This window comes from Aotus nancymaae, unplaced genomic scaffold, assembly GCF_030222135.1.
Source record: "Aotus nancymaae isolate 86718 unplaced genomic scaffold, 86718_ANA_hifiasm-v0.15.2.pri h1tg000006l, whole genome shotgun sequence".
NCBI classification, from domain to species: Eukaryota; Metazoa; Chordata; class Mammalia; order Primates; family Aotidae; genus Aotus; species Aotus nancymaae.
Window position 1 is genome coordinate 56,331,056 of NW_026988417.1, and position 16,091 is coordinate 56,347,146.

At 32.1% G+C, this 16,091-nt stretch overlaps 1 protein-coding gene and 1 non-coding gene across 19 annotated transcripts in view; both read left to right on the forward strand.

Annotated features, from left to right (window-relative positions):
• The window catches only part of ADGRL3 (adhesion G protein-coupled receptor L3), an 837,546-nt gene that overhangs the window by 162,881 nt on the left and 658,574 nt on the right, over positions 1–16,091 (forward strand). For all 18 annotated transcript variants that reach the window (XM_064367447.1, XM_012453251.3, XM_064367451.1 and 15 more), the window contains one exon: positions 11,530–11,595. The gene's annotated coding sequence lies outside the window, so the exon portion shown is untranslated. The remainder of the gene's footprint in view (positions 1–11,529; positions 11,596–16,091) is intronic.
• On the forward strand, positions 2,079–2,242 carry LOC135272190 (U1 spliceosomal RNA). Its single transcript, XR_010340279.1, has one exon. It is a non-coding gene; the product is annotated as a U1 spliceosomal RNA (small nuclear RNA).

The window sequence follows — 16,091 nt, forward strand, 5'->3', positions numbered from 1 at the left end:
TGCAGGCGAATCTCTGAATATTTTCCTGCCAAAAGCATATAGCACTGTAGAACACCAGTTAGTATCTTTAGAATTGTCAACTATTAGCAGAAAAACTAAGTTTTCTTATCATCTCTCTCTTTCTCTCTTTGAAATCACAGAAATAAATGAGAATTTCTATTTGTATAGTTAGAATTCTGTATAATACCTGCAACATTTTCAACACATGATGAATAAAAATTGGTGAGAATAATGATGAAAGGAGGAAAGATATTTATGGGGTTTAGAAAAACTATGGTCTTAAATCTCTTGTGAAGCATAATTTCTCAACAAATTATTTTTTATAGCTGGTCAGTACTAGGGTTTACAACTTACCTAAAATTTGGTTTGGCAAAGATAAATGTTTAGGTATTCTGTGATATGCTAGTTCCTTTCCTTGAAAATAGTATATTAGTTTTAGGGAAAATTTAAGACATTTAAACATTTTTTAAAAAATAAATAATGGTTATTACTTGCTTTATTGTAAAATAAGCATTCTCTTTCATGTATACAGTCACCCGAGATGCTGAAAAGGTTCTAGATTTCTATAAAGCCATGATTTTATGGAACCTGTAAGTGGCAGTAATTTGGCTGGCTTAGCCATCAGCTGCATAAACATCAATGTCTATTGACACATTATAAAGGCACAAGTGGAATGTAGCCTGGTGTCCTGATGCCTGTGCTGAGGTTTAATAGTGCATCTGTATCAGTTTTCCCAGTGGGAAATACAGGATGTCATATTGTAATTTTTTACTACTGTATAATAAAATATAGCCGTAATAAATAGCATCTAAGCAAATAAAGCAGATTTGGACCAAATCCATTTTGCCTTCATCACTTAGTATATAGCTCAGGCTTTTAAGTAGTTGTGGATCCTAAATTGGCTTAATTGGATCAACTTGCATTTGACTGTCTTTGACTGCAGTGAAATAGAGACAGATATTTTATTTTTATTTGCTATTTAATATTTAGGTAATATTTTTTAGTGAATTTGCCTTTGTATTCCATTGTGCTTGTTAACGGTTTGTCTGGATGATGATCTACACTGTGCTTCCATTAAGTTAGTTGACCTTTAAGCTTATGATTGCTGTTGCTTTGTTATTTTTACTATTTATTATTCATATAACTAATGTTGATAATTAAATTCCCAAACCAAGATTGTTTTGTCCTGTTATGAAAGTTTACAATTGACTGTAAATGTCCTGGTAGTAGGAACAATATTTAACTTGGTATTGTAGCCCAGTTAGCTAGCACAGCTTTAGGTTTACTGTGGCTCTTTCTTTATTAGATTGATTATTGAATGAAAATGATTGTAAACAATGTTTTTTGAAATATGAATATATTAAATGTTTGCCTGCAATTTAAACTGTCATCCATTTTAATAGAAATAAAAGTTAAAGTAACACATTGAAATATTAAAATATTTAAAAGGTGCTGCCAAGCATTAGAAGAAAAAAGATTTGGGGAGTACAAAAATGATCTCAGACAAATTTTTCAAAACTCTTCTTTGTTGCTTTTTCAAAAATATCTAGTTTATCTTTGATCTTTAGTTCTTAAAATTATAATAAGCATATAATAATCATGTAAGACATGATTAATGTATGACAGTTTTCTATGAAGCATAGTTTTTTAATTTGAAATACCATCTTGAAGGGAAAACAGATGTAACAGTTTTTTATTTATAGGTATATGTAAAATTCTGTTTGCATATTTGTCTCATATGAATTTGGGAATTTAACTTTCATTGTTAAGGGGGAAAGTAGAAAAAAATGTTAAAATGTTAACATTTTCATTATTAGTATTTCCTTTGTATCTCTTGAATGCATACTTGAAAACAAATTGATAATATTTAGTAACAATGGAAATTAAATTCAGCATCAATTAAATTAAAAAATAACAGCAATATTTTAATTCAGGTAAATCATTTCCATAGTTTGCTGTTCTTTGAGTTTTGTTATCCTGAAAAATATTGTTTCACTTTAATAGACTTCTTTATTTTATAAAGAGTTGTATTGCTAGCTGTATGCAACATCCATTATCTTTAAAAAGGTCTGTGGAATATACTTACCTGGCAGGGGAGATACCATGATCACAAAGGTGGTTTTCCCAGGGCGAGGCTTATCCATTGCACTCTGGATGTGCTGTCCCCTGGGATTTCCCCAAATGTGGGAAACTCGACTGCATAATTTGTGGTAGTGGAGGACTGCGTTCTCACTTTCCCCTGACTTTTCGTGAAATTTTTATTATATTAAAAAAAAAAAAAAAGGTCTGTGGATGCATAAACTTTTTCCTACAAAAAGCCAACAGGTTAAAAAAAAATTAGTGGACATTATTTGGAAGGGTGATATGAATTTTCCCCCAATGGGCATGTAATATCTAAAGAACTTAAAATATAGATTTATATACTCTTCTTTTTATGTCTATGATATATAGAACTAAAATATATATACTTAAAAGTAATTTCCTCAAAAGGCAGGGGGGTTAACTTTTACTTATCTATAATACCAGTATTGCCTAACCTTATTATGATGAGCTTGAATCATGTATGAATAAAACGTCAGTTATCTAGGATTTTGTTTGGGTGGGTGTGGGGGGAATTCTTTTGGTAGAAAAAACTTTCTAAAAAGTTGAGGGAAATATCCATCCTATTAAAGTGTCCAAACTGCAGATGTTTGCATTTGAATAATAAAACTATTTCCAAAGTTCTTTCTAGGTTGTTTCTGTTTTCCTTAGAGCTTTAGGTATTTCTGCTGGATGACAGTCTGTCAGTACTCTGCTTTTGCTTCTGATTTCTGCTTGTTACAACTCTGTATAAGAAAGAAAAAGTAGGTCTTGACTGAGGGCCTCTATGAAGTTGAGTTGAATTTTAGTACAGTGTACTTTTTTTTTTCCCCCAAACATGTTTCCTGATTCAGGCTTGTAAGTTACATTGGTTTGATTTCCAGATGTTGGAGTCGCAGATAAGGGACTATTACTGTGGAACATAAAGCACACCATTTTTAAGACCTCAGTACTGAAGATTTTCTGCTTGAAATCTTAGACAAAGTGAGAAATAAAGCTTCATGCAATGAACTGCAGGCAATGTGGGAAGGGGGAAGAAAAAAAAGGATAAAGCAGAATGGCAATGCAATGGAAATCTGATATTTGATATGTAAGTTAATCCCTTTCAGACCTCCAGCCAGATTTTTTTTTTTACTTGTGCAGAAGCATTTCTTTATTTCCTTCTTTCTGCTTTTTGATCCCACATTCTGCCCCCTGCACAGTTGGAATGTTCCCAAAACACTTTGGCAGAGGTCACTTCTCAGAAGCTTTTTAAACTTTAGTTAGAATACATTTATTGATTTTTTTTTTTAATGACCAGAGGAATGAGGATTTTTGGAAAAAGCTCATCTGAGATTCAGTGTCTGGCTTGGCAATCTCAACTATTTTAAACCTCCAAGAACAGTTCATTAGATGCCAAGTTCTCATCTTTAGTAAAACATTGAGGATTCTGGCATATTGGGTTTTCCTTGGGATTTGTATCACCTGACAATTTAGCCTTATAGATATGTGAGATAGAAATCATTTTTTTTTTGGAACTGACATTAAGAAACTGCATGTTTACAAAAATGCAATAACTCTTTTTAAAAATTCTATAATGAGTCTGTAGAAGGTATTTGGTAGCATGAGTTGGCACAATAACTGGTTCTTAGGCTATTTTTCCCTGTATTTAATAGTTCAAGATTAAATTCTAAATTTATTTATTTAAACTTAGTATGAGGGGAAAGGACATTTTTGTGAATTGAAAACTGGATAAAGACAGGATAAATAAATATGTAAAGAAAAGGATCTTTTCTTAGAAGACCATTTCTGCTTTAATGAATTTTTTAAATTTCTTACTCAAATTTGGGACATAAACCAGGACAAGACTTCTTACATCCATAACCCTGAGATAATTATCATATGAATCATCAAGTGTATTCCCTAATTTATTCTGACTTACACTTCCCAGAATGCATGTTTCAGGTCAGGTTTTGATATGTTTGTTTGGCCAGTTTGAAAGAAAAGGAGATGGAGCAATTGTAGAATGCTTAAATAATATATCTGTTGAAAGCTGGTTATTTTGCAATGCATTTCAAAATGTTTTAGTATAGAGCTTGTGTAAACAGTGAATGTCTCCAATACATTCAAAGTGAATTAATATGCAATCTTTCAAAAATACAGCTACTGTAAAGACCAAGGTGACTATATATTTTCTTTGTATATTCATCTTAGAAAAAAAATATGAGTTTTAAAGTTTATATTTGAAGAAGTGGTAGCAATCAGTGTCACTTAGTTGCAAGTGTATGTTGAAAATTATCTGTTTATGACTAGTAGTTTCTCATTCTAACAGGAATTCTGAGAACAAATGTTTTCAATCTTGACCTGACTCCTCTGTATTTTGAACAATATTTATTATTAAAAATTTACTATATCCCTATTGAAATTGAACAAATGAACATTGATCTTTATAATCCCCTTCTTACTAAAACTTCTTAAATACTTAAATATAAATTATTATTATATTTTCATTACTTACAAAGCAAACTTTCAATTGTTTTGAACTGTTTTGTTATAGATTATGTATGTACTGTTTAATAATTATTATTTCATGCTATAAACTGCAGGGTAGATTTCAGCATGTTCTACTAGAAAATTACCATTTAAAAGTATAGAGGGTAGGCACATTTTATTATAAACGAGGAAGCTTGATAATTCCCATTATTAGAGAAGTTGAAAACCATGATTAGTATGCAAATACCGTATGTCATGTGTAATTATAGTCATAGCCATTTTTGAGGGATAAAAACACAGGGTAAATTATTATTTTTTTTAATATTGATAATTTGAAAGCTATTTCTCAAGCAGAGAAAGAAAAGAGCAGGCGTTGCTGAGCAAATGTCTTCCTGGAAGCCCACCAAGTCTTCCTAGGGTTACAGACATGGCCTTTTGACTACTTGTAATGCAGAAGTGCTTAAAGGAGAGCAGGAAACCCACTGGCCCCAGCCATTAGTCTATCTTGCCCATATAGAATTTCTATTTTGTACTGAATCCTTTTCTAGATGTCTGTTCAAGCCTCCATCAGTCACAACTGCTGTATATTTTACCGACTTTTCTCTCTTCATAAGAAGCTTCTTATTTTCCTATATACAACAGAATGCTGGAACTCTTCCTGAGGGTGGGTTATTCACAACAGGTCTTATTTTCTCCTTTATTAATGTCATGGGACAATGGCTGCATAGTTCCTTAGATACCAGCAGTAAGTTAAAGCATCTGTGAGTCAGTCCTCGGCTAAACTTGAAGGAGTTGATTGTGGCTATGAAAGCTCCCAGAGCTTTGGGTAGCTTTTGATACCTGAGAAAGAATATTTGCCTGCAATGAAGGAAATAAAGAAAAGACCTAATCCTTGATTTTAATGTTAATAAACAAAATCTCTTCTATGAGAGCAAGAACTGCATCTGTTTACACTGCCCTATTCCTAGCTATTACCACAATGGCTGGGTATATAGAAGATACCTCAGCGAGGGTTCTTCCCTTCTCTTCTTTTGCCTTTGCTTTCCCTATTATATCCCATAGTATGGTATGGTAGGGAATGATATGGAATGGAATGGTATCCTATCCTGTCCTGTCCTGTCCTATCCTATCCTCCTATCCTATCCTATTTTATATATGCAGACAGGCAAACTGATAGTCAGCACCATATATTTCTTCCCTTCCTTGCATTAATTATAATGTATTTTTGTATTTATTTAAACAAAACGTAAGAAGCTCAGCCTTCTATAAGCAAAATTGTTGGGTAATATATTGAATAAGGTTTGAGGATAATTTTCTGCATTTTTCCCCTAATAATAATAATCTGTGAGTTTCCTGTATGTTGTACATTTTTTATATCCTTTATAGATCTGTTGATGATTACCAAAAAATCAGTTATATGTTTTTCAATGAGAAGGAAGCTTAAGAGTAATTTCATCTTTTTGTCATCTTAAAAATGAAAATACTACCAGATAGAGAAGGTAAGGGATTTTTTTCATAGCATAAAATAAATAATTAGTGGGATTTTAATATTAATTAGTGGGATTTTAAATAATGATCATTTTAACATTGGTCTTCTGGTAAAGTTTATACCTTCTTTCCTTTATTCCTCTATTATTTCCTTTATTCCCTCCTTTTTACATTTAGCCTGCTCTTTTCTCTTTGCTTAAAGTAGAGGCTTTGATTATTGATTTGATATCCTCCGATTTTTCTCGTGGGCATTTAAAACCATAAATTTGACTTTGAGCACTGCTTTTACTGCATCCCATAAATTTTGTTATGGTGTGCCTTTGCTTCCATTTAGTTAAAATATTTTGTAATTTCTTTTGTGATTTCTTCTTTGACTCTTGGGATATATGGAAATGCTAAAACTTCCAAATATTTAGGGATTTCCAAAATTTATTTTTGTTTTTATTTCTAATTTAATTCTGTTTTGGTTAGGAAACACAATTTATATGATTTTCATCCTTTTATATTTACCAAGATTTGTTTTATGATCTGACATTAAGTTTATTTGGAGATGGGAGAGAGAAAGAGAGGAAAATTCCCTAACAAAATGATGTAGGACCCCCATTGTTCTTACCAAAAGTTCAGTAGTTTTTCTTGATAAATATTTCCTAATTCGTTGTATGACTGGTTAATTTCTATAGTCCTGAAGCAGTTGTTTTTGGCAATTTTGTCCAGTTTTATCATTGATTTTTGTGGAGACTATTTGCCAGCCCCCTCACTTAGCCATTCTCAAAGTTCCACCCCCAGATACTTTCCTTTATGAAATCGAGTGCTCTCACTTGGGCCCATAGGCTAACATGTAGAAAATATGGGTGCATTTAAGACTAAACTTTGTACTACCGATTTAAAGTGTACCAAACATTTAGAGGTGAGTTTGTGCAAAAACAGTTAGTTGAGCCTAATTTTTTGGGAAGATGAGACTTCAACACAGTCTTTAAAACTTTGAACAAGTGTGCAGGGCATCGCATTAACCGACAAGCCACTCTGTCCAGAATAATCTTGTCTGAGGTGCCAGTCAGCAGCCCAGGCTGGCTGTTGTGAAAATTCTATTTGGAGTAGAGTGGTGTCAAAAAGTGGTGTTTGTAATACAAAAATTGTATTCATCCTTTAGAAATTTTTAAAAACCATACTCTTTGAAAAACAAAACAGTGCTTTTGTGGATTATTGAGCAGAAAACGCACATGAGAAAAATGAAGTCTTTGGTAGTTCGGGAACGATTTGCAAGGTAGGTTTGAGAGGGGATTAAATGGTGCTCTGAGAGGTACTGTTGAGATGTGTAGACCAGAGGAACATGATTAGTAACAGGTGGTTGAACTAAGTACAAATTGTCTTGAACTTTTGCCTTTAAAATATTATGTAATAACTGTGGTAAGATTTGTGAATTACGGCTTTCTTATCTGTAAAATAGGGTGAACATTTATTTTCTGTCTATTTCACATAGCGATGTGGATTATGATATTGGAGATAGAGATGAAAAAACAATCTGAGCACTATCTAGAGGTGCCACAAGATGATGGTTATCAATAAGAAATGGAAGTAGAAGATATTTGAAAACCACCCATAGACTAGTCGGGTGAGACCTGAAGGCGTAGTGGAAAAAGGATTTGAGCATCATAAGTAAAAAGATAATATTCGAAGGCCTGGTTGAAGGTATAGAGGTGGACTGTCCTAAATGCGGTAATTATGTCTATTTTCAGATCATTGCCTCACATTTTAGTATTTACCTTCCAAACAATTTGAAATGATGGATATGAATGCTATATACTTCTTTTTACAGATAATAAAATTATAGCACTAATACCTAATATTTGTTTGTCTTGTTCTAAAAATGATTTAAGGATTACTTCTCATAGACAAAAAGATACTGCGTCATAAAAATTTCTCTAACTTGTTGTATTGTTCTTTAAATCTCAATTGTCACTGACGATTTAAAAAAATATGACTGTCATCTTAGGCTGAAAGCCATCTATTAACTCACAATGGAATCGTCTTTTAAAAACATATTTGTTCATGTCACTTCTTCATTGACTCATGAACCTTGACTGGATAGTTCAGTAAGTTATGCCACATAATACTGGAATTAATTTCACTTAGACTGAAAAAATCACATATTGTCATCTTAATTCCACATTAATTTTTACTGAGATTCCTGGAATCTTATTTTAATACCTAAGATGTAAAAAGTATCTTCTAACAGTAATCAGTGTCATGAAATTCTTAGATGATTATTTTCTAAAATATTGATTTTGGGAAGTTTACTTTCTGTCTTTCATGATAGACATCCCTGTAAGAAACATTGGCAGTGACAATCAGTATGTCATTTGAGAGGCTTGAGGATGTAGACTCTGAATTTGGCCTTTTTGCATTTGAATTCTGGCGTTGCCACTCAATGTGATAATATCCATTCCAACCTCAGGGAATTGTTTTAAAGGTTAAATGTGAATTTAACCTGCCAAAAAGTAAGAATTTTACATATTAAGTAGAAAAATATGTAAATTACTTATACATATATCTATTACACATAATAATATAGTGATATATTTTATAAATATGTAAAATGTATATATGTATATGTATAGACACAGACTCACATTTTCTTTGTCTGTGTATGTGTTGTGTGTATCTATCTCTTTCTCTCACTTACTGCTCCACAACTCTAATGCAGAAGTAAGCTCTGTTGAGTGCTGTTTTCATCTGTTAAGTTCACTCCTGAATTCATACCACCTAGAGCAGTGCCTGGCATTAAGTAAATATTTGATGAATCAATGAAGTTTCTCTACTTTTTAACCTTGCTATTTTAGGATTAGAAAATTTACCATGAATATTCATATTTATCAGGTATTCCAGTTTTATTTTTTATAATTGATGAATGGAATCTTATTTTTATTTTATTTTCCATTTTGGAGATCTTATATATGTGATTGCTTTACAAGGTTTGATTTAAAGCAAATATTAATTTAACTTTTAACTTTTAATTAAAGCAATCTAGTATTCAAACTCAAAGTATTTCTATTTAATTCTCAAGACCTAGAGTGAATTGCAGTGATTTTTCATTCATTGCTTTTTAGGTTGCTTTTGAACCATATGGAACTATAAAGTAATGAAACTATGAACATACATTTGCATGCATTCCTTTTTATCCAAAATAAACCACAGTTTTTTGTCTTCCCTGAGTGCTTTGCTCCTAATCACATTTCTCGAAAAAATATTTCTAGTAGCTCCTTTTAAAAGGTCCCTTTTAGGTCAAATTTATTAATTATAAAACAAATTCAATCTTACTACTTTTTACTGATAGAACAGTATCATTTGATATAACACCTTTTCCTGCCCTTCTTGCAATTTTCTTTTCTATTTTCTTCACCCTCCTGCTCCCCTTTTCTTTCTGGCGTTTTCCCTCACACTTGACTGCCTTCACATTAGCAGGCTAAGTGGCTCTATGTAAGCTTGTCCTTGGTCGGAGCTGTCTGCTGACTCTCAAGTGCCATAAGTGGCTGTAATTGAGAGAGGCAATGAGATGTTGAATAGCCAAACTGTAAATGGAAGATTCTCTGTCCTTACCTATAAAAAGAAAAGGAACCTATAAAGGTAGCTATACAAACTAATTCAAAGACACATATAATAGTGTACTTTTGTTTTTGGTGTCTCAATTTATGTGCAGCCAATACAGAGAATTTCCAATAAACAAGTTTTTTTTTTTTTTTTTTTTTTTGGTTTTGGTGTTTTTTTTCTTTAATTAAGACATGGAAATGTTTTGTTTACCCAGTCAGCATTTTGTGGTGCTGTTAGTTGTTTGGTTCCTTAGGGAGGGGTGATACAGATTGAGGAAGCCACAGTCTCTGTTCCCAAGCAATTCATATTATAATGTAGCTTTCAGCAAAATCGAGAAATCTACAAAGAGGTATAGGAGTGTCAGGGAAGATAAGATTGGTTTCCTCTGTGGCAGAGGGGGTTTCGTAGTATTCATGATAACTTTGTGGACTTAGTTATGCTTGGATGTCAGAATATGTTTCCCAGATGGGAGGGAAAAATTAAAAGATCTAAAAGATAATACTATTATAGGCAAACCTGTAGAGAACAACCCAGGATTGTTTAGATACGTAGAATAATTGATATGAGTTATGCCAGTTCTTTAAAAACCAGGGAAAAAATAACAGCCAATAATTATTGACAGAGCATACTAGAATAATCATCCAGTGAAATTTAAGCAGTTGATTTAAAAATTGTTTTTCCTGTCCAAGCAGTCAAATGTGGCATTCAAGTATGAACTTTAATTGTTCTTGTTGTAGAAAAACCTCACTAATTGTGCAAATACAAGTGGACACACTCCAAAAAATACAGTTTCATTGCTTTAATCTTTTTAAGTCCCAGACAAAATACAATGCTTTCATTAGCTTCCACTAATTTGTTTTCATTTTATATCATAGTATATCTTATTTTAATCAATAGTGATTTGGTAAAGTAGAGCTCAATTTTAATTTTATGCTATTGACTTTCTGCCCTGTATCTCATTCTTTATCCATTTGGGGGCAAAATTCTAGAATAGATAATGGATTTTGTCATTGTTTAGCATATATATATTTACTTAACCTCCTGACTGTATACTTCCACTAATAGCATACATAAATACTAAATATAATAATAATTAACTAACATAGCTGATTCTCGTGTAAAGCTCTTTAAATAGACATACTAGAACATTCAAAAATTGATATGGCCAGTTGCAAAACCATTAGGAAACATTAAATGTCCAAAGAAAAACTACTTTGAAGGACAGTACTATTTTCTGGGTGTTAAAAGTCTGTCTTATTATTTGTTTAATAAAATAAATAAAAAAATATCATGGTAATTTAAAGAAAATAAAACTCAAATACTTCTATAAATCTTTGATTCAAATAAACTCCTATTTTGGTTTATTTATGGTTTTTAAAATTTAAATTTATTTAGATTATTGTAAATATATAGGTAACAGTATTTGTGTCTGTGTACATAAATAAGGGTGTGCATATGTATATGTGTATGATTAGCTGCACCAAGATGTTTCTCAATTTGTTTTCTATGGCTGTTATCTAATAGTAAAAGTTATTAAGATTCATCCCAGTATCTTAGCTAGAAGAGCCTGTCACAAGAAATAAGGACATTTCTTGGAAATAACAAAATTTATATTAAAAACTGTTATATTCTTTTCATTAGCAAAAGTATAAAATCTATAGCTACCAAATCCATCAACTTTCCCAGTAAACATTATAATAAATTATGTAGTACAGGAAGATGTGTCATCTGTATCCTAAATTTCCTCTACATACTAAAGTTCTGCTGTGATAGGTCAGGCATTGTGGAAATCATAGACTTGGCAAGCAACAAGAAATATTCAAATAGTCTACAACTGTAACCATGAAATAAAATATTTAATTTTCTCATCATCAAATTAAACATTCTTTTCTTTTTTTTCAGACATGTTTAGTTTGGTAAATCGGAGGAAAAAAACATGGATTTTTAGCAGTTGAAGAGCAAATTAAGGTAATTAGATTATTATTGACATCCATATAATTTCAAAATTTATTTAAATATATTTATCTTCAAGTTAATATATTATTTTAAGTCTTTATCATATTGAAATGCCAGCATATTTGTAGTGTGTTACTAAAATGGAATTTTACATATTTTGGAAAATAAATTGCCATTTCTTGTTATACATTTTCCAAAAATTATATTTCTTGTGAACAAATTATAAATGATTAATTCAAAATATTGCTTTTGCAAGGAAATATACTCCAGCTATATGAAAAATAAATGAGCTAAAAATAACAGTTTTGGTAGGTCTCCATCTTTTTGGAAAGGCACATATGTTTTATTACTTTCTTATCTAATATAGAATAATCATACTGAGTTTTTTTTTCCAGGTGCTGCATGTACACTAACACAATGTGTTAAAGTCATTTTTGTTTAATTCATTCCGTTTTCAATTACATATTCATAATGTTGAATATAAATATTAGGTAACAAAATATATTCATTTGGTAGCCACAAGATGTTTAATATTAAGCAAATTACTTTCAAAAATTATGCTGTTATTTATCAGAAATATGTTCATGAAGTCCAGTATAAAACATTTCAAGGGGTGTAACTTAAGGTCAATATACATATTTATATCTTCCCCAGAAAATCATAGAAGGCAAAACAGGCCTGCATATTTATTAATCAATCAACAGTACAACTGGAATTTCCTCTTTTCTTGAAGTTACTGAAAGTAATTCCTGTAAGGTTACTTTGTGAAGTTTAGCATGTACATTATTATAAATATACAGCCTAAAATTGGAAATATCAACATTCTTACTGTTGTTCGTATTAAAATGATTTAAGTTCATTTCATTTTGAATTATTAACATAATTGATATGTGCTTTAATTGCTATCATCTATTTTCAAATATTCTGTAGTTTCCTCTGAGCTTGAAGAGTAATGAAATGAGGGACTTAAAACAGTAAATATATTGTACTTGTCTTTGTATGCACTACATTTTCCAGGTGATGTTTCGTCTTTTAAATATTTTTGCCTTTATTTCTTTGTCATTGTTTTCTTCCCCATATTTGTTTCTATATGCAAGCAATGTTATTCCTGTTTTACAGAAGAGACATGATTGAATCTCTTTCATTTGTAATTTCATTGTCAGCATTTTCTTCTTCACATTTCATTCACATATGCGAACAATTAATGTTATTTCCTTCTTTCAGAATGGATATGATTGATTGTCTTTCATTTGTGTCATTAGCTTATTTATACATTAACAACTAAATTTGGCAGATATCCTTTTGCTAAGTTCAATATGTAATGGTTTATTTGGTACTTAATGTTAGTCAAATAAATAAATAGACAAAACATGCTCATGCAATCATCCTTTTTTAAAAAAATTAATCCAAACAAACTTAGATATGTTTGTAGTGGACATATTAAAAACTGGTGAGAAAGATGAAGCACTATAGATACTATTGTGCTCATTTTGAAAGACTTCCTGACAGATTGCTAAAGAAAGGAAGGTGGGAGCAGTTCGCTTCTGCTGAAGGCTCCGAAACCTTCAAAGAAGCTGTGAAATTCACGGAGGAGTTGTTGTGACAGGGAAGGTGACGTTATACATTCCAGGCCCACACACTAGTTTGTGAAAGAGTCCATAAAAGAGCAAGGATGTCCATTGAGAGACTGCTGTTTCCTTTGAATAATCAGAAAGCATTAAGCCTTAATAATATTTAATTTAATGATTGCCACAGGTCCCAAATATGAAGTTTCTGGAGAAATCATAGGGATTGTTACCATGTTGAATGTTTGACAGATTTCTTTTCTAGTGTTTTAATTCATATGTAATTCATATGCCGTAAATTCATCATTTTAAAGTATACAATTTTTTTTTACTATATTCACAAAGTTGTGTAGCTATCACTGCTGTCTAATTTCAGGATATTTTTATTTTCCCAAAAGGAAACCCTGTATCCTTTTGCGGTTACTTTCTGTTCCCCTCTTCCCCCTCCCTCTGGCAAACACTAACATATTGTCACTGAGGGTCTACCGTATAAATAGAGTCATGTTTGGGCTTTTATGTCTGTCTTTTTCAGTTAGCACAATGTTTGCAAGTTTCACCCTTGTAGCATGAATCATTACTTCAGTTCGTTTATGACTGAATAGTATTTTGTTATATGGATATATACCACATTTTGTTTATCCATTTTTCAGTTGATGGACTTTTTTAGATGTTTAAGCTCTTATGAATAATGTTGCTTTGGAAATTTCTGTACAAGTTTTTGTGTAGGTGTATGTACTTATTCCTCTTGGATATATACCTAAGGTTGAATTTCCTGGGTCATATGTTAACTGTATGTTTAGCTTTTTAGGAACTTCCAAATTGTTTTCCAAAGTGGCCACACCATTTTGCATTTCCACTAGAACCATGCTAGTGTTTCGATGTTTCTGTATCCTTGCTAAAAGTTGTTGTCTGTCATTTTGATTATAGCCATCCTATTGGATGCCAAATGGCTACTCGTTGGGATTTTGATGGTGGTGGTTGTTTGAAAGGGTATTTTAGTGTACTCATGTTGCATGTATTTGGTTAAGTGCATTTATGGAATTATTATCATTTTTAACTAAACTAGTCCTCACATTTAGAAAATTGCTTTTATGTAGTCCTAACGTCAACATTGGAAAATGAAGATTATTTTATTAATACATGCTCAAGATAACAATAAGAAAATGACAGCTAATATTTCCCCTCCTTCTATTACAGGTTATTTTTCGGTTTCATAACATAAACACTAATCAGACTTATTAGGGAGCTAACCAAAAACTTAAAATAATCAAGAAAACTGACATATGGATTTGACTTTTAAATCCCAAGTGATTAAACTTGTCTTAAGAATATATTTTGTTTTGAGGTATAAGTAAATGACAGTACACAGAAACATAAATAGTAAGAACTGTAATAACCTAACATCTAGAACATAAATGTGAAACCTCTGGTTTTTGTTCACCAGGGTTTATACTCATGGTCAGTCTAGCAATTTACAAAGTTTTACTAAACTTTATGATAAATCTTTAGAAGCTTCATTTGAGATTTACTGCAGGGAAGGAATACAGTCACTGGAGAAAGCATAGCTCTTTCTGCTGTGGTAAAAATGCCTGTTGTCACATATAGCAGTTGGAGACCTGTTCCATCTTCAACCTTCTCTGCTCTCCAGCTGCGCTGGCTTCATTGATGTTTGTGGAACACACTAGGCCACTCTACCTAAGAGCCTGGGTCTTTCTACCAATCAGTCTCCCCAGTTATTCACATAGCTTGATTCCTAGACTTCAGGTATTTTCTTCTCATGGCAGCCTTCCCTGCACATTCCTATTTAAAATGAAAACTGTTTGGTAGTACCCTCTGCCCCATCTCCTGCCTTATTTTTCTCCAGAACATATATTACTACATTGCACAAAATTTGTTTAATGCCTCCTTCCATTAGTTAATATATTCTAAATATTTTCTCTTTATGGCATCTTTTTAATTTCTGTTTTTAATGTGTCTTTATATTGTGCCATTGGCTTTGCTCATGGATTTGTATATTAGAAAGATAACTCTGGAAGCAGCATGCATGAGTATGTGACTGAAGGCAGGTAGATTACCTAGGAAATATTTGCAATAACTCAGGTGAGGTATGAGAAAGATCCAGTTTAACACAACAACAATGGAGATTGAGTGGTAGTAACACATTTAAGAATATTTAGGGCTGGGTACAGTGGCTCATGCCTGTAATCCCAGCACTTTGGGAGGTCGAGGTGGGTGGATCACAAGGTCAGGAGTTGGAGACCAGCCTGCCCAAGGTGGTGAAACCCCGTCTCTACTAAAAATAGAAAAAAAAAAATTAGCCAGGCATGTTGGTGGGTACCTGTAATCCCAATTACTTGGGAGGCTGAGGTAGGAGAATTGCTTGAACCCAGAAGGCAGAGGTTACAGTGAGCCGAGATCATGCCATTGCACTCTAGCCTGGGCAACAGAGTGAGACTTCATGTCAAAAAATAAAAAAAAAAGAATATTTAGAAGGCAGATTCATAGGTCTTAGTGACTGATTGCATTTGAATAGTGAGAGAAAAGTTGAAGTCAGAAATGAGTCACAGGTTTGAAAATGGCAACCCTGTTTGTGATGGTGCCATTTATTGAGCTGTGTAGAGAGCAGAATTCTTTGCTTATTTGCTTTTATACAATTTTTATACAGTAACGATGTAATGTCATCACAGAAATAGTAATGTCTATTTTTTTTACAGAACTAATACCCAGAGCTAGGTGTTAATTTTAGTCTCTAGGTAGGAGTGATTTCTACAAATATAACACTTTAAACTGAAGGTCATTAATTATCTTTCTTTTCTTACCCCCTTTTAAAATAGAAATTTAAAAAAGAAATTTTGGTTAGCTATGAGATTATGTTTTCTAATTGACTTTAAAACCACAGTCAGAATGTGCAGGATGTAAAAAACCAGCCATGAGCAGAGTAAA